Source organism: Mesoplodon bidens, assembly GCF_964165515.1.
Source record: "Mesoplodon bidens genome assembly, chromosome: 3".
In the NCBI taxonomy this organism is placed as follows: Eukaryota; Metazoa; Chordata; class Mammalia; order Artiodactyla; family Ziphiidae; genus Mesoplodon; species Mesoplodon bidens.
The window spans coordinates 46,819,099-46,842,281 of NC_138178.1; the positions used below are offsets into that span (position 1 = coordinate 46,819,099).

At 39.3% G+C, this 23,183-nt stretch overlaps 1 protein-coding gene across 9 annotated transcripts in view; it reads right to left on the minus strand.

Annotated features, from left to right (window-relative positions):
• ZNF280D (zinc finger protein 280D) overlaps positions 1-22,859 on the minus strand; it is a 122,126-nt gene extending 99,267 nt beyond the window's left edge. For 5 of the 9 annotated variants that reach the window (XM_081227378.1, XM_081227374.1, XM_081227381.1 and 2 more), the window contains exons 1-2: positions 21,931-22,066; positions 13,975-14,125 (exon numbers count right to left, since the gene is read on the minus strand). The gene's annotated coding sequence lies outside the window, so the exon portion shown is untranslated. Of the gene's footprint in view, positions 1-1,151; positions 1,244-13,974; positions 14,126-21,930; positions 22,067-22,844 lie in introns of those variants that run through there. The other 4 variants (XM_081227375.1, XM_081227376.1, XM_081227377.1 and 1 more) reach the window with 4 other exon arrangements.
• Positions 22,860-23,183: the final 324 nt, after the last annotated feature.

Genomic DNA, 23,183 nt, shown 5'->3' on the forward strand with positions numbered 1-23,183 from the left:
TACCTAGTATTAAAGTGGATTTCATTAAATTAAATATACACATACTCAATCATTTTTCCTATAAAAAGCTCAATTTTTAAATTTGATAAGTTTAACATAAACATTTAACTCACTCTACATAATTGGTTCTTTCTTGAATGAACCCAAATTTAATAAGTAAAATGGTGATCCTATTAAGCTCTTACTATTTGAAGAAGTCTGAAATTATTAAATTACAAATAGTTTTTTAAAAGCATCCTTGTGTAAAAATGAATAATTGCCTCATAATGTACTATTTTAATAAATCTGAATTTTTCAGATGCTAAGTGACATTAATCTTTAACTGTTACCTATTCTTCACATTCCATAATAAAACATAATCTTAAATAAGTTTTAGTTTATATTTCTCTGGGTATTTTAATCAATGAAACTTAAAAGGAAAAAATTAGTTGGATATAGTACTTCATTATAGATTAATTCATTCAAAAAATAACTATTCAAACTAATCATACTCATTGCTTTCTGTATGTAAGGTAATGTACAAAGTTCTAGGGAAAAAACAAAGATAAATACTCATTGCTTTCTGTATGTAAGGTAATATACAAAGTTCTAGGGAAAAAACAAAGATAAATAAGTCACAGTATTTGCCTTCAAAAATTTATAATCTAATATGTTTATAATTCAAAACAAATGCTTTTAGAATAAACATAAAAAAATTTGAATTGGGGCTTCCCTGGTGGCGCAGGGGTTAAGAATCCGCCTGCCAATGCAGGGGACATGGGTTCGAGCCCTGGTCTGGGAAGATCCCACATACCGTGGAGCAACTAAGCTCGTGCACCACAACTAGTGAAGCCCGCGTGTCTAGAGCCCATGCTCCGCAACAAGAGAAGCCACCACGAGAAGCCCATACACAACAAAGAGTAGCCCCCGTTCAGTGCCACTAGAGAAAGCCCACGCGCAGCAACAAAGACCCAACTTGGCCATAAATAAATAAAATCTTTTTTTTTTAAATTGAATTGCCTTATTTAAAACAAGAATTTGCTTTCTGGATTCCCACACATACAATAGCATAAGTTTTTTACAATATACAAAATTTTTTAAAACTGCTTTACTTATAAAGGAAAACAAGTAAAAAATTAGATGACAGAAACCTAAAATATTAAGATACACACCTAATACAATCTTCACATTCCTCTTTATTCTCAGGCTGACAAAAGCTAGTTTTCCTGCTTTTTAATTTCCAAGTTATTTGGATTGAATTAGTCTACAGGGAAAAAAATTATTATTTTAACCTCAGAAGTTATTGCTACAAATGTTTAAATTACTATTACAAGAGACTCTAGTGAATATTGTGTTCAACTAAATTCACCAAGTTATGAGGTCTCTTTAACTCAATTATTTGAATAGTTGTAGCTTGCCCCTAAACTAACATCAGCGGTATCTAAGCAGATACATGACAATTCTTGCTCAACATTAAGGACCTCCTAGTACCAAGAATACAGAATATTCTCTAAGAGCCTTAATTACACAGCTTATGAGACTCATATATAACATTTTTGTTAACTGATCATATAAATATGATTTAGCAAAACTTTAAAATTAGTACTCAATTTACAAATATTCAATTAATAAATGACCTGTCCATATGAACAAGATATCCACTGCCTATGACTATAAAGATGACTTTAAGATAACCTACTTCAGAAGCCTGAGGATCATAGTAGCTACTTAGGAACCTCAACTGACACACTAGCAAACACACTAAAAAGCTGGCAATTAGATCTGTAATTCAACCAAAAGCTGCACTGTGTAATACAGTAGCCACTAGCCACAGGTGACTATTGAAGTTTAATTAAAACTAAATAAAATTTAAAACTCAGTTCCTCAGTTTCACTAACCACATTGCAAATGTTCAAAGTCACATGTGGGGCTTCGCTGGTGGCGCAGTGGTTGAGAGTTCATCTGCCGATGCAGGGAACACTGGTTCGTGCCCCGGTCTGGGAAGATCCCACATGCCGTGGAGCGGCTGGGCCCGTGAGCCATGGCCGTTGAGCCTGCGCGTCCGGAGCCTGTGCTCCGCAACGGGAAGAGGCCACAGCAGTGAGAGGCCCGCGTACCGCAAAAAAAAAAAAAAAAAAAAAAAAAAAGAACAAAGTCACATGTGGCTGGTGGCTACTGCATTTGACAGTGCAGCTACAGAACATTTCTACTGGACAACGCTGGTCTAAAGAGTCATTGCCTTATTTCATTCTGGTTAATAAACAAACACTTTAATGGATTCCTTTGGCATGTCAGCCACTGGAACATGCCAAAACTATCACGGTCAAAATCTCTCAAGTCACCACTTCAGAATTTTAGTGGTAAGGCATGGAATTCTATGAAGGTTAAATCAGCTGCCAGTGAAGTGAAATATCCAACAAAGGTATGCAGTGGGGATCTCAAAGCTCCAAAAGGTTCCAACAGCTTCTGCAGCTCAGAGGTGGCTCCAAAACAGCCAGAAAAAGAGAATACACTACACTGACTCAGGTAGAAGTTTTATGACCATGTTTAATATGCTTGTTTCTAAATGAATTCCAAGTAAATGACTTACAAGACTTTTTTATATTATAACATTGACTTTTGGAGACTGCTCACATAAATAATTATAATTTCTACTTTACTATTTTTTGTTTCAGATTTTATATATCTAAAATTAAACTATATCTTAAGGATTTTTTCCTACAAAAAATTTAAGTCAAAGGAAATGTGGGGTCTAAATTTTTAACTGTTTGAAAATCTTACTTTTAGCCATTGACAGATACCACCTGATGCAATATCACTGTGTTAAATAATAAAGGTAATGCATTTAGTCCTATATACTCTCTGGTAAGGGGAAAATTAAGCCATTCCACAATCCACAGCTGTAGCATCTACACATAAAAAGAGTACTAGGCTAGAAGCCAGAAGAACCAAGTCATAGCCCCAGCACTGCTACAACTTTCAGTCAAGTTACCTTACAATTCTAGGTCTCAGCTCTTAGTTCAGGTGAATTATCTCTAAGGTTTAATTCAGCTTTTTATACTTTACTGTATACTTTAAACATTTATTAACCATAAACTGTAAAATTTGGTGAATAATATAATAGGTTCAAACTCTGACTCTACTTATTAGCTGTATGACCTTGGCCAAGTTAGTTAATCTCTGTGCTTTGCCTACACACACACACACACACACACACACACACACACACACGTATATATGCATATATATGTGTGTATATATATAACTTAATTCACAGAGTTATAATGGAGATTAAATGATAATATACATAAAGCACATAGCTCAATGCCTGGCACACAGAAATCACAGAATAAATCTTAACCATTTTTAAATCTGGGCTAAATTCCATTTTAAAGAACTCTAAAAACAGATCACAATTTCATTATTATACTGAAATTTATAAGCTATCAGCTGAGCATTTAGAAATCATTTTGTCATACAGGATCTTCATTACAGTAGATCCCTCATAATAAAAGTTTAGCTTTATAAATAAACTTTCTGGAAGGTGGCTGTCAAATCTATCCTGCGATATTTTCATCTTTTAAAAAAGCATTTATAAACTAGTTAAAACACTCATTAACATAAAAAATGTTAAACCATTATATGCACATAACACACACCTATAATTTATCAACACTTAAATTATACACTCTACTAATCTTATAGAATAAAATAAGTATCTAGTTCAAAATTACCAACATATAAAAATTAACATTTGGATAAAGTGTCTTATACCATTTCCATTTTTAAAAAATCACTTTCATTATATATGCATCCCCATAATTTAATTCTAAAAAAATCATTTTTAAAAATGAGTAGGTGGTAAGAAGAATACAAAAGTGAATATGAAGAATAAGGTAAATGGTTAAGTTCTCCATCTAACCAGACCCCAAAAGTTAGAGTTATTAGAAAAAATAATCCAAGAAATCACATTACGAAGTTAATCTCTGTGTTTTTTTTCATCATAAAAAATTATGTTGGGGCTTCCCTGGTGGCGCAGTGGTTGAGAGTCCGCCTGCCGATGCGGGGGACACGGGTTCGTGCCCTGGTCCGGGAAGATCCCACATGACGCAGAGCAGCTGGGCCCGTGAGCCATGGCCGCTGAGCCTGCGCATCCGGAGCCTGTGCTCCGCAACGGGAGAGGCCACAACAGTGAGAGGCCCGGGTACGGCAAAAAAAAAAAAAAAAAAAGATATTTTAATTGGGGGTTGCATTACTAACCAAGAAGTTGGCAACACCAAAACCAGATATGATTAACTTAACATAAAAGGGAAAATGTGAGAGGATGTCCCTGGCAGTCCAGTCATTAAGACTTCGCCTTCCAATGCAGGGGGTGTGGGTTCAACCCCTGGTCGAGGAGCTAAGATCCCACATGCCTTGGGGCCCAAAAAACCAAAAACATAAAACAAAAGCAGTACTGCAACAAATTCAATAAAGACTTTAGAGCTTCCCTGGTGGTGCAGTGGTTGAGAGTCTGCCTGCTAATGCAGGGGACACAGGTTCGAGCCCTGCTCTGGGAGGATCCCGCGTGCCGCGGAGCGACTGGGCCCGTGAGCCACAACTACTGAGCCTGCGCGTCTGGAGCCTGTGCTCCGCAATGGGAGAGGCCGCGATAGTGAGAGGCCCGCGTACCGCGATGAAGAGTGGCCCCCGCTTGCCACAGCTAGAGAAAGCCCTCACACAGAAACGAAGACCCAACACAGCAAAAATAAATTAATTAATTAATAAACTCCTACCCCCAACATCTTCTTAAAAAAAAAAAAGACTTTAGAAAATGGTCCACATCAAAAAAAAAGGGAGGGCCTCCCTGGTGGCGCAGTGGTTGAGAGTCCGCCTTCCGATGCAGGGGATACGGGTTCGTGCCCCGGTCTGGGAGGATCCCATATGCCGCGGAGCGGCTGGGCCCGTGAGCCATGGCCGCTGGGCCTGCGCATCCGGAGCCTGTGCTCCGCAACGGGAGAGGCCACAACAGTGAGAGGCCCGCATACCGCAAAAAAAAAAAAAAAAAAAAAAAAAGGGAAAATGTGAAACAGAAGTTAATATAATCATTTCAAATGGTGAAAATTTATATTCAAAATAACACATAAAAATAAAGTTCAACTAACATAAATTTAGTCTAAGATTAACATGCTAGCTATAAGAAACATTAAACCTTTAACAATTTTGCTTATATACTTAGAAGAGTTCTTCAGAGGAATGATTTGGATGACACAGGGTCATGGAACATTGTTCAAAAAATTTTATCACTTTTCTCATCTCACAAATTTCACAAATCAGGCATTCAAATCATTCCACTGACTTAAAGCTTTGGTTTATGTTCTATTTCATTTTATAAATAATTCTTTAGTCTTTGTCATTAACGTCATACTGAAATGGAGGTCTATAATTTTAGAATTCTAATCCCAAATGATTAGAGCTCTAAGGATTCGAAGTGGGTTCTTAACTATGAGTAACAATCTAATATTTCCAACCCTGGTTTTATGATCTCTCAAGAATTTCCACTATCTCAAGGAGATACTAGAAAATTAATTTTAATTTGATGTTCATTATGTTAAAACCATACAGTCTTTTGAAGAAGAAGAGTCATGTTTAAAATTCCAGTTTTTTATCACTTAGTATCCATCACCTACTGATTCCATCATGGAAATTAATTTTAACAGGATTAGAAAAGCAGAGAATGATCATGTCTACTTTGACATTCTAAGACAAGTCATGCAAATAGAAACCTTAAATCATAAGATAAACCTGTATATATTTGAAAGAGAGACCCACAGAAATTTGATTTCATAAAATTCAGGTATTTAAATTTGAAATTTTATAAATAACTTATAATTTTTATTTTAAAACATTAAGCAGATGAAATTTTAAATCAGTATTTCCTCCTTTTATGGCTTTTGTTTTATTGTTAGAAAACTAAACATCTATCTTTTTCAGAATCAGTCTAGTTGTTACTGTTAAAAACCACAGACTTATTCTTGAAAATTGCACACTCTAACCACACAAAACATACAACTAAAAACATCTGATCGCTAGCAGCTAAAATACTGCAGACAAAATACTGGGGAATTACAGAAACTCTAGAAGATATTTCGTCAAATCTCACCCAATTTCTGAAAGACTCTAATTTTTATCTGAAGTAGAACATTGCCTTCTGGAAATGGTCACTTCAAGAAAGGGAGAAAACGACCTTAAAAAGGGAGACTATGGATATACATAGTTTTTTTTTTTTAAATAAAGCAAAAATTTCAAATGTCATTTTAAAAAAAGATGATTGGGCTTCCCTGGTGGCGCAGTGGTTGAGAGTCCGCCTGCCGATGCGGGGGACACGGGTTTGTGCCCCGGTCCGGGAAGATCCCACATGCCGCGGAGCGGCTGGGTCCGTGAGCCATGGCCGCTGAGCCTGTGTGTCCAGAGCCTGTGCTCCGCAACGGGAGAGGCCACACAACAGTAAGAGGCCCGCGTACCGCAAAAAAAAAAAAAAAAAAAAAAAGATGATTCATTCAGGAATCTTAAGAGAAAGACGCAAACAGAGAAGGGGAAGGACTGGGAGTCAGCCTTGAAAAGTGGCCTACAATGAGATCAGAACAAGGATAGGGAAAATCCAGGTCTTGAAAGAGGTTGCCCTAGCTACTTCCAAGAATAGACTTAAAAAGCAATTAGGCCAGCTTCTCCTGTCCACCTCCTGATTTACAGAAAAAACTTCATTCTCTGAAGGTAGGTAACCAAAGAATTAACACTTTAATTCTCTGAAATTAGAAGAAATCCAGAATTCCTTAAAGCCTATAGGAGATCAACATATGCCACTTCAGCAATTAAGCAGGAAACACAGAAAGAGCTCTCTGCCCTCCTCCTATCTGTCTAAAAGCAGGACATACATTTCCCATTGTGAAGGTCTTCCCCTTTCCCTCTCCCATTCCAGGAGGAGGAAAAACTACCATTATTACCGGAGACAGAAAGTCGGCATTGAGATGGGGCTGCACAAACCTTACTAAAATAGCCCTAATCTTCCATTAGTTTCCCCCATATATGTACATTCCCTCAATTTATCACTGCTAGAAGCCCAAACCTCTTTTCCTTTGACCTGCCACTTCTCCCGAAATTTACCGTCTTTTAAAAAAATGGTATATAAGCCCCCATGTCTAACCACCTGAGTCTTCATTTTTTTTTGGATGAACACCTCCACTAACGTAAAATATTAACATCAAATAAAATGTGTACACCTTTTCTCCTACTAATCTGTCTTTCATCAACTTAATTTGCAGATCCCAGGCACTTAACCTAAGAGGATAAAGGAAAAGGGTTCTTTTACCTCCACTACAAGTGAAAACCAATTCTCCAAGTTAGTGAGCTCAGATTTTCGAAAGACAATAAAAATACTTCATAATACAAATAATTAAAAGTTTAAAAAATAATACACTTAACCATTTTCTATCTAACGCAATGCACAATCCTCAATGAAAAAAGTCCCTACCTCAAGAAACTATCTGGTAGGGGGATTAGGATAAATATATAAATATCATATGAAACAGGGCACGGTAGTTGCAATAATAAAAATTGGAATGTCCAACGACAAATGAATGGATAAAGATGTGATACATATATACAGTGGAATATTACTCAGCCATAAAAAGGAATGAAACTAGGTCATTTGTAGAGATGTGGATGGACTTAGAGTCTGTCATACAGAGTGAAGTAAGTCAGAAAGAGAAAAACAAATATTGTACATTAATGCATATAGGTGGAATCTAGAAAAATGGTACAGACGAACCTATCTCCAGGGCAGGAACAGAGACACAGACATAGAGAATGGACATGTGGACACAGAGGGGGAAGGGGAGGGGGGGATGAATTGGGAGATTAGGATTGACGTATATACACTACCATGTGTAAAACAGATAGCTAGTGGGAACCTGCCATGTAGCAGAGGGAGCTCAGCTCGGTGCTCTGTGATGACCTGGATGGGTGGGATGGCGTGGGGAGGGAGGTCCAAGAGGGAGGGGATATATGTATACATATAGCTGATTCACTTCGTTGTACAGCAGAAACTAACAAAACATTGTAAAGCAATTATACTCCAAAAAAAAAAAAACCAAAAATAAAAATAAAAATTGGAAATGCTATAGCAGAGGTTCTTGACAAGGTGCTGAGGAAACCACAGAGCAAAATTCTGTGCACACATACATTTTTCTGGGGCATCAAACTGTTATAAGGTTTATGAACCAAAAAGGCTAAGAATCTCTAGGTCAGGGGTTGAAAAAAGTAATCACATCTAGCTGGAGGACTTGGAAATGCCCCACCATGGGAGAAACATACCCATTAATCTCTAAAGGAAAGATGTTTTCATTAGTGTTTTTTTAAAGTAAAAATGCTCATTAAAAGGGGACTCAAACATACAGAAGTGTGTAGAGTAAAAAGTATGAATCCTTATTCCTTCACCTGCCCTAACCCCAGTCCCACGTATCAGAGTTTGCTATGTGATGCAGTGGATAATAATACTGATTGAAGATACAGATACGGTTATGGTTCAGGGATAAGAAAGACATTCCAATGTCTTATATGTCTTAACAAAGGGCAATATTCATAGCAATAATTTGGATAAAGATCATACTGTGTACAGATTACATTTATAGATGAGTAAATAGTATAATGCACGTTAAATAACAAATGAGACTTTCAAAAGATCTCAACAAAGTAGGATGAATGGTAAAATCTAGCATAAAATGAGTTTTGTATTTGCTCAAAAACCAAAATTTACAAAAACTATAAATTGAAGATATACTACTTATCAGTTTTAGTTACCAGAGAGGCAGTAAGTCCAAAGTTCATTCATTTAAAAAGTACATTTAGGGCTTCCCTGGTGGCGCAGTGGTTGAGAGTCCGCCTGCCGATGCAGGGGATGCGGGTTCGTGCCCCGGTCCAGGAAGATCCCACATGCCGCGGAGCGGCTGGGCCGGTGAGCCATGGCCAACGAGCCTGCGCGTCCGGAGGCTGTGCTCCACAACGGGAGAGGCCACAACAGTGAGAGGCCCGTGTACCGCAAAAGAAAAAAAAAAAAAAGTACATTTAGGGACTTCCCTGGCGGTCCAGTGGTTAAGACTTAGCCTTGCAATGCAGGGGGTGAGGGTTCAATCCCTGGTCAGGGAGCTAGGATCTCACATGCCTCAGGGCCAAAAAACCAAAACATAAAACAGAAGCAATATCATAACAAATTCAATAAAGACTTTAAAAGTGGTTCACATCAAAAAAAGAAAGTACATTTATTAATAAACATGCACTATGTGCCAGACATCATGCCAGGCAGGAATACAATGACGGTCAAAAATTAAGACACAGGTCTTGCACTCATGAACCTTACAGTCTAGAGACAGCGACAAACACTCATACAAACAGATTAAACTGTCAATGTGTGCTATGAAGGCTATGGACAAGGAATTTTAAAACTCAGAGTAAGGAAATTAGGTCTAGTTAGCATAATCAAAACTGGCTCCCCTAAGGAAGCAATGATTAATTGTTATTTGAAGAATGAGTTAGAGTTAACTAGGCAAACAGGAGAGGGAAGAAAGCATTCCATGCAAAAGCAACAGCATGTGCAAAAGATCTATGGCACAGCAAATATAAGAAACTGAAAAGAAACCAGTGTGACTGGAAAAGAGAGCAAGATGGTACACAATGGGAGGTGAGACAGGAGTCAAACAACGCCGCGCTTTGAAGACCATGTTAAGGAATTCTGTCCTTACCTGAAGAGCAACTGGAAAGCCACTGAGGGGATTTTAAGCAGGAACTGATACAATCAGACTTGTGATACAGTGTCAAAATAAAAGAATTTGAGTCTAAAGTCAAAGAGATGATGGTTTCATTCTATTCTGTTGGATTCAATCCCCACTTGGAATACTGTGTATTGGTTATGACTCTTTCAACTTTTAAGTAACAGAAAGAAAACCCAACTTAAACTGGCTTATGCAAAAGAGAATTTATTGGCTCATTTACAGAATTCGCTGTAGGCATATTTTAAACAATGATACGTAAACCTGGTTTTTCTCTCTCCATCCCTAGGCTTCACTTCCTCTATTCTGATTCTATCCTCAGAAAGGGTCCTCCCATTGTGAATGACTACAGCAGCTCAACTTAACACCTTCCAACATTCAAGACCAGGACAATGATAAAAGGACCAGCTCTGATTGGAGTTGACTGGCTTGGCTAAAGTCAACCAATCACTATTGATCCTCCTGGTACCAGAGACCCAAAAGGGGCGGGTACAACACACCACCCACAAGATAAATACTGGAGGAGGGGATGGTTCCCCACAGGAAAATCAAGATCAAGACATATGTTACCAAGGTAAGGGAGGTAAGGGTGAATGGATGTTGGGTAGCAAAAACAACAGATGCCCACTACAAAGAATTAAAATTAAAGCTTTGTCTAGGTCAAAGGACTAATGTACCTAACCTAGGAAAAACATGAGACTGTGAGGCAGGGGTGGCAGAAGTGAAAGCTGTTTACAGATATTTTAAAGTTTGTCATAAGAAAAAAGGCAAGAGGGTGACTTGTTCCTTGTGGCTCAAGTGATAATAACGATAACAACACTGCTAATATTTACTTGCTTTGAGTAAACTAGAGAATTTCATTCCTAGTTTGAGCTTCAATACAACTACTTAATTCATTACATACTATTATAAGTTACAATAAGTTACTATTTATAATAACAATTATCCTTACCATTTGCTAATTAATTAAATACATGCATCCAATGCATTTCATCCAATCCCAAAAAAACTCTATGAGGCAGACACCATTAGTGTCCCTGCTTTAGAGCTGTGGAAATTGAATTATAGAGATTAAGCACCTTACCCAAAGTAACAAAACTAAGTGGTAGAACAAAGATTCAAACCCAGGCACTTGGAAGGCCAGAGATTTCAGCCACATATTATTTGCCTCCACCAGGAACAAGACCAAAATAACAGGGAGGCAGATTTCATATAAGAACAAAACAATCAGCAGTTAAAATATCAGGAAATGAGATGAACTTGAGATGTGACAGATCACCAAAGAAAAATATGAAAAATTCAAACATTATGCAATTGAAAATGGTCACTTTCAAGATCCCCAAGGATCCTTCCAACCCTAATATTGTAAACATATTCATCTAGTATTTGTAAATTTTTTGCCTAGACTGAAAGAAAAGGGGGATTTGTCATATTTCAGTAAAAAATACTGCCCTAATTGAGAATGCTGAATTATGAAAGTTCATTTTGGAATTAGAAATTAAGAATTTTAGTAATCTACCTACTATACCCAAAGATTTTCTAGAAACTCTCAAGTACAATGTGAAGAATGAAACAACACTCAGAATGAAATTCTTGATTTTATTCGAAGCAAGTAAATTCCTGAAAAAAAAAAATAACAGTTGATAATTTTTTTTTTTTTTTGGCCACCCACGTGGCATGCAGGATCCTAGTTCCCTGACCAGGGACTGAACCTAGGCTCCCCCGCAGTGGAAGCGTGGAGTCCTAACCACTGAATCGCCAGGGAAATCCCCAATAATTTTAAATAAACAATATAAATTGCATTTTAATAAGTAAGCCTGTTTGACGGCTTAACTCAGAACTCCCAATGATATCAAGATCTATTTAACAGATACTGATTCAGAGCAAACATCTCAAGTATCAAATCATCATGACAAACCAACTTTTTAGAATTTTAACATTTTTGTTAACACAAAAAATGTTAATGTAATATTAATAAGTAGAAAGCCTGTGCTTGAGCAGACTACTTAAATCTACAAAGCAATCCAAATCAGCACAATCATTAAAAGTTCCTATGTATTGATAAAAGCAACCCTTCTTTACAACAAGGTATGGGGAATCTCTCTTTGCACCATCTCCACTTGGTCCAAGTATTCTAAAACCTCCTGCTGATCCTGATCCAGGCTGCAGTCGATTTACTGTAGTTATCACCACCCACTCTGTCAGTCAAAACTGAGCTGAGCACAGCAGGCCAGCTACATTTTCTACCACACACTATTCTGCTGAAGGTATCCATCTTAAGATCCCAATAATCTTTCCAACAGCCAAATCAAATAACCCTTTCTTCCATTTTCATTTTCCTTATCTTGCATCAATTTTAACCCAATTTCTTTTTTTTTTAAACCTTTTATTTATTTATGAGGGTATTTATTTTTGGCCATGCCACACAGCATGCAGGATCTTAGTTCCCCGACCAGGAATCGAACCCACACCCCCTACAGTAGAAGCACAGTCTTAACCACTGGACCCCCAGGGAAGTCCTAACCCAATTTCTTGAGACATGCTCCTCAGTAATTTTCTGAATGCCAATAGACTGGTTCTCTATCCATCTCCTCCTTTTTAACTCTTTATAGATTCTCCATATTCTCCTCCTTCTTAAACAATGTAAAATCAGGTTCTATAAAGTTTAGATCTTAGCCCTACACAAATTGTTCCCTAAAAGACAGATCTAATAAACTTCATAGACTTAACTATCAGTTCTCAATAGCAGCCTATAAAATCATCAAATATTGACTTCCAACCCTAACTTCTTAACTATGTTTCAGTCCTTCATCTCTTAACTGCTGAAAACTGCTATATGGATACTTAAACTCACCTCAAATTCAATATTTCCAAAACTGAACATTAACTTTCCCTCAAAAATTAGTTCTACAGCATTATTCATAATAGCCAAAAAGTAGAAACAAGCTAAATGTTTATCAACTGACGAATGGATAGACAAAATGTGATACATCCATACAAGGGAATTAAAAAAAGATGAGGTACTGATATATGTGACAACATGATGAACCTTGAAAACATTATGCAAAGTGAAAGAAGTCAGTCATGTTATGCTTCCATTTATATAAAATGACCAGAATAAGCATATCCATAGAGCAGAAAGCAGATCAGTGGTTGCCAGGGGCTGGGGGAGAGGGAAGAAGTGGGGAGAGACTGCTTAATGGGTAAGGGTTTGAGAAACTGAGAATATTCTGGGATTAGATAGCACTGATGATTGCACAACATTGTGAATATACTAAATGCCACTGAATTGTACACTTTAGTCAAGAATGGTAAATTTTATGTTAGATTAATCTTACCCCGATTTTTAACAATTAGTTCTACTTTTGCCTTTCTCTTTTTCTACAAATGAAACTGTCACCCCTTTGCAGTTTTTTTCAATGTTTCCCTCTTTCATTCATCCTATCAATTCCCCAGTCCTATAGTCTTCCTTCAAAATATTTCCCACAACCAACCTTGCCTTTCCATTCATAAGTACTTGTTCAGGCCCTTAGAACCTCACACCTATAGCATCAGATTTACTTTATAAGATTCACTTTATACTGTCTCTCAGCATCCGGATCTACCTGCTTTCATCCATTCAATACAGAACCACCAAATTAACAATTTCCTAAAATAATGCTTTCATTGTGTCACTTATCAATTCCAAACTCTTCAATAACTCTCCACCAACACATCCAGAGCTGGGTTATACTAGTACCAGAAGCTTCCAGAATGCAGTGAGGCAGAGAATAGACCAAATGCTCTAGGAGCTGGCACTTCCACCAGAGGTTGTGCTACCAGGCCTGCACTGTCTAGCCCAAAGAGAAGAGAACACAATTCTGAGCTAGAAACGCTGAAGGTGAAGTGAGCAAAGACCACGGTATCACACCTTACAAAATGAATATGCAGTGTCTGGCACCCAGTAAGTATTACAATGAGTGAAATGAACTTTTTCTGAAACTCAATTTCCTCATCTATAAAGGATAATACCACCCATCTCCAAATACTATTTATTTTGAGGAGGAAATGTAACCATGAAATACTTTAGAGTCACTAAAACACTGCAATAAAAGAAATGAAAAATTAGAAAGATATCTTGTGTTATAACTTCTCAAAAAAACACAAATACTAACAATGTAGTGTCAAAAGTAGTGCCAATTTTCTTATTTACCTTTTTCTATTCAATACAGTTGGGAGATATATTATTTATTTTTCCTCATGGGATTTAACAAAGCCACTTCCATGGTGCATTTTGTTCCATGAGGACCTTTCTATCAGCAGTCAGCAATCCTGTATAGTTGAAAGTCAGATAATCTTAAACCCTGAATAGGAAAAGCAAAATGAGTGAGTGAGTAAACAAAGGAGATAGGGATTAGGATATACCTAAAATCCCCAGACCTCTCCCAAACCCTCCAAGTTTTGCTTCTCAAACTTGCCAAAGGTTAAGAACAAATACCCACAAAATAAGGAACACATGGGTAGAGCCTAGAAGCAAGGGGCAAATTATTTCACAGACTAATGGTCTTTGCTTTGGTTAATATCCCTCAACTGAAAGGCATTCAGGCAGTTATCATGCTGAAGAAATCAAACCTGGCCAAAAAAAAAAAAAAAAAAAGAGGGTAGTTGATTAACTTCTAAAGATGAAGCCTACAAACCCAACCTGAGAAATTTAAGAAATATATATTAATTTACTTAAAAGTGACTATAACAAACCCATTGCATATTAACACAAATACTTTTATAAAAAATAGCTGTATTTTCCAAAACAAAAATTTAGAGGAGTGGCATTGTTTTCCATTTTTACAATCTCATTAATTTTAATATCTGTGTTCATAAAAACAGCTGGATTCTCTTATCTGCTTCTGTATTCAATCTGTTACACCATCTTGTTCTGTTGAAGTGAGGATAATCCAGCTTCATAAGATACGTATGTGGTAAAGGGCGGGCCTTGTAGAACCCTTACTCCATTAGAGATGGAGTGCAAAAGGGTGAAAAAAACCTATCATAGTAGTAGGAGGAAAGCAGTATTGGAAAGCAGCGGAACTCTGCACCTTACCGTCCAAACTAACCATTAACCTTCAGCACACTATCAGAGTCCATAGGTTCAGTTTTTTTCTGTTTTTTTCTTTTTTTTTTTTTTTGCGGTACACGAGCCTCTCACTGTTGTGGCCTCTCCCGTTTCGGGGCACAGGCTCCGGACACGCAGGCTCAGTGGCCGTGGCTCACGGGCCCAGCCGCTCCGCGGCACGTGGGATCCTCCCGAACCGGGGCACGAACCCACGTCCCCTGCATCGGTAGGCGGACTCTCAACAACTGTGCCACCAAGGAAGCCCCCCATAGGTTCAGTTTTTAATTTTCTTTCCTTAGCAGTTCTAGTTTTAAAAATTGACATTTTATGACTTTCATTGTTTCCTAGAGATCTTCAAACAACAAAGGGAAAAGTAACTTATTACTTTAAAATAGAATAAAACTCATTCTATCTTACAATTACTAGGTGAGCCCATAGAATCTTTTTATAAATCTAAGATACATTATGGGATATTTGTGATTTTATTCTTCCTATACCTCAAAATATTTTGCTAATTCCATCATCCTAGGTGTTATTTCACCATTGAGCATCAATTTTTCCCAACTATGCTTTTAAAAAACTAAAATAATAAGAAAACAGAAGAATGATTTAATTGCCTAGAAGGATAATGCAAGAGTGAAATAAATCATCACTAATGCATTATCCTTCACCTTTTTTTCTTGAGTTTTCCTATTGTTTCCCACAAAATACTGCATCAGCTTCCCAAAAGGTATAAAAGACTCAAGGCATTATCTTTGTAGCCTGTGTCAGGAAGAAAAAACTTTACTTCTATCCTTTTAGGTTGCAGTATTTGGGGCCTGTGAATTAAATTAACAACAGACAAACCAACAGGAGAAAAAGCACATAATTTTTATTAATATTTACATACACTGAAGTTCACAGAAAAGAAGTAAAACTCAAAGAAGCAGTTAGACTCAGGGTGTATATACCATTTTAACAAAGGAAAGGGAATTGGGGCTTTGAGAGACAATAAATCCTGGGGAAGAAACTAGGAAATACGTGGCAGAACTAATGGAAGATAAAGGTTATTTTAGTTGGGTCTGTTTATGCAAACTCATCTATCAACTCTCCATCTTAGGTGATTAACAGTCACTCTTCCTTTCCTGGTACGGTAAGGTAAGAACCTTCACAAAAAGAAATGTATGCCCTGCTTTTAGGCAGTTAATTTTGAGCGGGGCGGGGTGGGGGGGGCAGTGAGGGGATGGGAAGAGGGCTCCTCCTGCATTTGTTGGTTCTCAATTGCCTTTTGCTCAAAATAATCCTTATGTCAAAGTGGCGTATTTTAGGGTGGCAGATCCTTTCATCTGCTTTTAGTTTTCACTGACTACTGTTATGAACTCAGAACTTTTTATTTTCTGTTCATAATGAACAGAAGAAAACTAACAGAGGAGACATTTCAGAATTATTAAGTGAAACTAAAGATAAATGCAAAGGTAGATAGCAAGCACTTCAGACTGTAATAATGACAGTGAAATTTGGGAAATCTCAGACTAAGTGTAATTAGACTAAGTCCCAAATAGATTTTCTCAAACTCAACAATCAATGAGTGAACAATATATTTCTAAAAACTAAAAGGAAATACAGTATTCTCATTCAGCAGGAAGAACTTCATCATGCCATGTTTTTACAAAAATGCAGGACCATGCTATTTTGCTAAAAGGACGTGTGACAGTATTCTTTCATCCTTCACGTTTGTGCGCTAAAATTTAACTTGATACAGTTCATAAGTGGAGAAGTGTTGAATGCAGATGTATACAATGGTGACTAGAAGGAAACAGATGATGCAGAAATTTTAATTCATTGGATTGATTATTCTAATTGGTGTCTAGAAATCTAAAACTGAAAATACCTTGCAGTTATGAAGCAAAGATGGCCATCTTCCCTTCAACAAAAATTTAAACCATACAAGTTTTCAAAAAATCCTTCAAGTGTTGCATCTGATGATGCACACTGCAAAAAGAAGATCCAGAAGGAATGATAAGCAAGAACCTACTGGGGAAGTATTTGAAATCTCAAATCACTATGTTCCAGGTTCACGTATGACAGTTGATGAGTTAGTCACATGCAGACAATGTTGCCCATTTCAGGCAAGCTTCAATCCTGAAAAATACAGACTAAAAATCTGGGCAACATGTGACAGTGTAACACTGTAAGCTTGAAAAATGCATATCTACACAGTGATTCAGAAAAGGGGTGAGAGCAGAACCAAGATTATTACAAGAATTGACAAAAGAATTTGAAAATTCTGTCAGAAATACAACTTGTGACAAATTTTTATAAGTTTAGAATTGGCTTAGTATTATCTAGTGAGAGATTTTCCTCAGTTGGCAATATCAGGAAGAACAAGGTTGAACTTCTGTGAATTTTCACAAAGGGAAAGGAAGAGAAGTCAACTGCACATAATCTGGTTTTCAAACATATTTGATTCTTACTGTCCTAAGAAAAACTAGTACTCTTCTCAGCTCAATGCATTCTCAAGCATCAGTTAGTTTTTAAAAATCCTGCATAAGTTAACCTGGAGAGAGTTGTATTGTATAAAAAGACTAAAGGAGGGATAGACACTGATTAAGAAAGAACCTATCCAGTTGATTGCTGAACAACACAGGGGTTAGGAGCACCAAGCCCCGTGCAGTTGAAAATCAGTGTGTAATAGTTGGCCCCTCTGTATGCATGGTTCGGCATCCATGGATTCAACCCAACTGCTGATCGTATAGTACTGTAGCACTTTTTTTTTTTTTTGCAGTACGCAGGCCTCTCACTGTTGTGGCCTCTCCCGTTGCAGAGCACAGGCTCCGGACGCGCAGGCTCAGCGGCCATGGCTCACGGGCCCAGCCGCTCCACGTCATGTGGGATCTTCCCAGACCGGGACACGAACCCGTGTCCCCCGCATCGGCAGGTGGACCCTCAACCACTGCGCCACCAGGGAAGCCCCTACTGTAGCATTTTTATTGAAAAAGAAAATCCACGTGGACCTACATAGTTCAAAATCATGTTGTTCAAGGGTCAACTGTACTTGCAAAATAATGACTTGAAGATGACAGCCTATTACTGATATGATGATCATTGTATGGGGAAAGTTTCAATTACAAAACTGTAAGTTACCAAGAAGAACATTCGTCATGCAACTAAGGAAAAGCACTTGCAGGAACTATAAGAGAATTCTGTCTTACCCTCTAGCTACAATATTCTTGTGCACAAGTGTAAGAGGGAAGAATAAAGGAAGATGCTCTTTGTGTGGGTAAAAAACTAAAACAAAAACCAAAAAAATTGTGGGCTACAATTATAGTATTTGCCAAGAGCATTCAAATGTGATGTATATTAATTGTAGGAGTAGTATTTAATTAGATGCATGAAATATATTTTTTTGTTTCTTATTTTTCTAAGTATATACCAAAATATTTGCTATGTTTGAATTCTTTTTTTTTTTTTTTTTTTTTTTTCTTTTTGTGGTATGCGGGCCTCTCACTGTTGTGGCCTCTCCCGTTGCGGAGCACAGGCTCCGGACGCGCAGGCCCAGCGGCCACGGCTCACAGGCCCAGCCGCTCCGCGGCATATGGGATCCTCCCAGACCGGGGCACGAACCCGTATCCCCTGCATCGGCAGGCGGACTCTCAACCACTGCGCCACCAGGGATGCCCTTGAATTCTTATTAAAAGCTCTAATAAGTTGTTTTACATTACCCCTTTATTCTTCTGTTAATTATATAAATTATATGATATAAAATTATATAAAATATATAAAAACATTTTTAAATAATTTAAAATGTTAAAAAAATAAAAGTTCCTTTTGATCTAGAAGATAAAGAGTGGTATCTATTTTTCCTGTTATATTGAGAATTAAAAGAATCCTTAAAACAAAACTGCTTTGCAAAAATTAATAAAAATCCCAAACACACATTTTTGAAAAAAGTTACCAAGTAAATCAAATCATTACATATCTTTAAAACAACTTGACTGAAAAATCAAATATTTTTGAGTCCTCTGAAACAGGAAAAAATAAACTATTCAGGACTATATATTTAATTAGCATGTCAAAAATATTTCTTATCATTCAAAAGTTACTTTTGAAATAACAAAATATATTGTCAATAATCTCCAATTTCCTGTCATCTAAAACTATCATTTACTTTCTATTTAAAATTGCTATTCCGCGTAGGTACATCCCCTGCCCAATTAGTAAAGAAAAAGAAATCTTGGTATGGTTCTAAATGTTCTCTTCAATAGAGAAAACAGTGTGGGAGAGAAGGGTACAAAATTATTTATTTCTTTCCTTTGACCTCCTCTCTCTTACTAAGAAAGCCAATGCTAGGTAGTAAAACACTGGACTGAAGAAGCAGGACTGGATGAGATAGCCTAACTGGAAAGAATGAGTTGAAGTGGGGATGCTGAGGTTTGTAGTCCTCCAAAACCAAACTACCCCAGAACTTTCTATTTCTCACAGCTCACTACTCCTACAAGGGTCTTGAGCAAACTTTCAAAGGAGGCAAAGTCTGATATCTACTTTCTGTCTCCTCTCCCCTAGCCACTGTAGGCTCTGATGTCAACTAGAGCAGCAATTCCAAGTTTCCTAAACTAGATAAGTTAGTTCTATCCTTCAAAACTGCTCCCCTCCTTCATCCCCAAACACCCATTTCTAGACAACTGCTCCCAACTATGTGTTATCAGATTACTGCAGTAAAACTCTTACCAAATACTAATGCCAAAATATCACCCCATAGACTATCTGCTAATTGCAAGGGGAAATGCTTACAATGGAAAGATAGTCTGTCACCATCTTATCCAAGAGATCAAATTTAGGATTACCAACAGGATAACCCCCGTTTACATGCCTTCTGATGTTGCATAATGAGCAGTACACTGCATGACTTGTGAAGTATTTTTGCCAAAAATATTTAGCCTGATCTACTCAAGCCTTTAGACCTAACTTCAAGTTTAAAGGAAGTATAGGGGATACAGGGTACAGTTAAACCCCATGAGGAAGAAACTGTCAGTAAAATACAGAATGTAGGTTATTCTACAAGCCTACTGGCTTGGTCTCTTCAAAAGGTCAATGTCATTTTTAAAAAAAGAGGAAACTACACTAAATTAAAAGGAACTAACACAAATGTAATGCATGATTGTTCCAAAATAAATGACTAAAAAGAACATTTTGGGGACAAGGAACATGTGAAGAACATGTGAATACATACTACATACATGCATTAGATTATCAGGGATTATGTAGGGATTATTCTTAACTTTAAGTGTGATTATCCTATTGCAGTTACATAGAAAATTGACCTTAATCTTATGATATACATACTGAGACACACACAGTACTTCGGTGTGAACTGTCGTGATGTATGAAATATGTTTTGAAAATGTTCACCAAAAACAACCGTGAGACAGGTGGATAAAGCAAATGTGGCAAAACAATAACAACCGTGAAAACTAGGTGGTGGGTATGAGGGCTCAACCCAGCTATTCAACTTTTCAATGTCTGGGGAAAAAAATAGCATGAAAACTTAAATAACAAAAAGTTAAAAAGCTAAGAAATGAACTCTTAAAAATAAAAATGCGAAGGAAGGGGCAACTGAATAGTGCTTCTTAAATTTTGTAGGTGAGCCTCCTTTGCTCTTTTCCTCACTCACTTCATTCTCACAAAAAATGAAACATAGTGAATGGAGCACTGAATGAGGAATCAGAAGACCTAAGGTTCTAGAAAAGGCTCTATCACTTTCTAGCCATGACTTCATTACAGACCTCTCACCCTGAGCTCTCTTTCCTAACCTTCAAAATCAGTTCTAGCAGCAAAGACCACTGTAAAAGGGGTTAGGAAATACGTATCAGCCGGTAACAATGACCCATACAAATGCAAGATACAGTTAGAATGGTATTTGTACGATGTTTTAAAAACATCGAGAGCACACAGCCCCAACTTAATTCTCTAAGCAAACCAGTGCCTTCGTCACAGGTACAGTAAGTTTCTGCTTAGAGACAGCCTGAGTTGGCACAGTAATCCCCCAAAGCAGGACACCTCACAATCGCAGAGGTGGCTTTTGTACTTTAAATCGCTCCTCTAATGCTTCAATTTTATGTTTAATGCCGCTAAAAAACGTCAAATTCTTAAAACACAGTTCAAACATGAAAACAATAAATAAATCAGGTTTAAGTGCACAGAATTTTTTTTAAACTAACAATTCTTGGCAAACAAAGAGAACCCCCTGGAACGAAGGTCTCCCGTGCTTGCCGAAGTGGGTTCACTTTGACGTTTCTCCTCTCTAGCCGATCGCTCCATAAAAGCGTTAACACTTGAGATAAGTTGGGAGGAACTCCGTCCATCTCTAGAGCAGGATAAAACCTCAGAGTGAGATCATTCTTTCCGTCTCACGAAGTGAAACCTGCAAGCTCAGTTAGGGAACTGTGTTATCAAGTCCACGTTTCTCCTCAGGGCCCCTCTCCTGCAGACAATAACGGGACGTGTAGGGCAGAGCGGGGAAGTCCTTTGACAAGAAGGAGGGTGTGAGCAGGTACTGACTGGTAACCCGGGCGGGGGAACCTGGGCCCTAGGGTCCCCGAGCCTCAAAGTTCGGCACCCCCTGTGGTCTCTGCCTACGACTCACGAGACTCGGGGGGAGACCTGGAGCGAGAAGAGCACGGGTCCCCGCCAAACAGCGGCACAAAATGTACGGAAGACCAAGGGAGAAGCCTCCGGAAAGAAAAGCCCAAACCAGGCCAGGGGCAAACAGGCCCTGGGGGGCGAGGCGGGGCGGGGAAACGGCGTCGTCCGCGGCCTGCGCGGCCCCGGCCCGCCGCACCGAGCTGGCTGCAGCGTCGCGCCGCGATCCCTCCCCCGCCAGGGCCGGCGCAAGATGGCGGTCCGGCCGCCGCCGCACAGCCGGTCCCCTCCCCCGCGCCCTGGGCGCTCTCGGCGACCCGCGCCGGCCTCGACACCCCCAGCCCGGCGCCCCCGGAGTGAGGCGGCGCAGGCCGCGCGGGAGGGCCTCTGCCTGCTGCAGCGCGGGGCGGGCGGGGGCGGGCGGGGGCGGGGGGCGCTTACCGTGAGCGGAGCGGATCGGCCTGACTGGGGCCCTGAGGAGGAGGAGAAAGAGGAGGAGGAAAAGGAGGAGCACGAAAAACTACACGGCGGCGACGGCGGCGGCTCCCATTGCGGAGCAGGCGGCCGAGCCGTGGGCGGGGTGGGGGGGCTCTCGAGGAGCCGGCGCGCTGCCTCATGGGTAGGCTCCGGGTCAGCCTCCGCGCGTCCGGGCTCCCTTTCTTCTCGCCGACGCGGAAGGCGGGCCCGGGCATGTGCGCCGCGTTGCGGATCCTCGAAGGCCCCGGCGCCCAGCTACGCGCAGGCAGCGGCCGAAGGTCAGGGTCTGGGTCGGGGCTGGTGCGGCCGTGGGTGCCGCCTGCTTCCCGGCCAGCAATCCTGAAATCTGGGCTCCATCGAATCTGAAGGCGTGGAAACACGAGTTCTGGGGCCTCCCTGTGTGTAACAGCTAGTTCTCTGCAGGCTTGGAAAGTAAGAAGGTCTAGGAAGAGAGGCGCCATTAAAAAGAAACACCTGGGGCTTCCCTGGTGACGCAGTGGTTAAGAATCCGCCTGCAGGACACACGGGTTCAATCCCTGGTCGGGGAAGATCCCACATGCCGCAGAGCAACTAAGCCCATGCGCCACAGCTACTGAGCCTGCGCTCTAGAGCCCGCGAGCCACAGCTACTGAAGCCCATGGGCCTAGAGCCCGTGCTGTGCAAGGAGAGAAGCCATCGCAATGAGAAGCCCACGCACTGCAATGAAGAGTAGACCCCGCTCACCGCAGCTACAGAAAGCCCGCAGGCAGCAACGAAGACCCAACGCAGCCAAAAATAAATTTAAAAAAAGAAAAAAAAGAGACACTGTGCCTGAGCAGCGAAGACCACACACCAGATGAGAAAAAGAAGTGTTGAAGGTTCTTTTAATAATTGGCTACCTTTGCCAAATTTGTTTCAAACTTGAGATTTTGCTTCCATCTCCTTCAATTCCTAACTGCCATATGGATGCCTGTAATAACTAAAAAAACGAAAACAAAAGATAAGTACAGTTACAAGAACACCTGTTAAGATACTACTCGCACAAATACTTGCAAAACATTGTACTCTGATCTGTAAGGAAAGTTTCCTCTCCCAGTTGTACTCACAAGATGGTTGTCAGTAGTGGTCCAGCTCTCAAGAGTGACCTGGATTTGAAATCTTGCCTTGTTAGATCCTTAATACACACCAATCACTGCGCTCACCATTCAATCACTGGATCGTACTAATTCGTCCCGTCT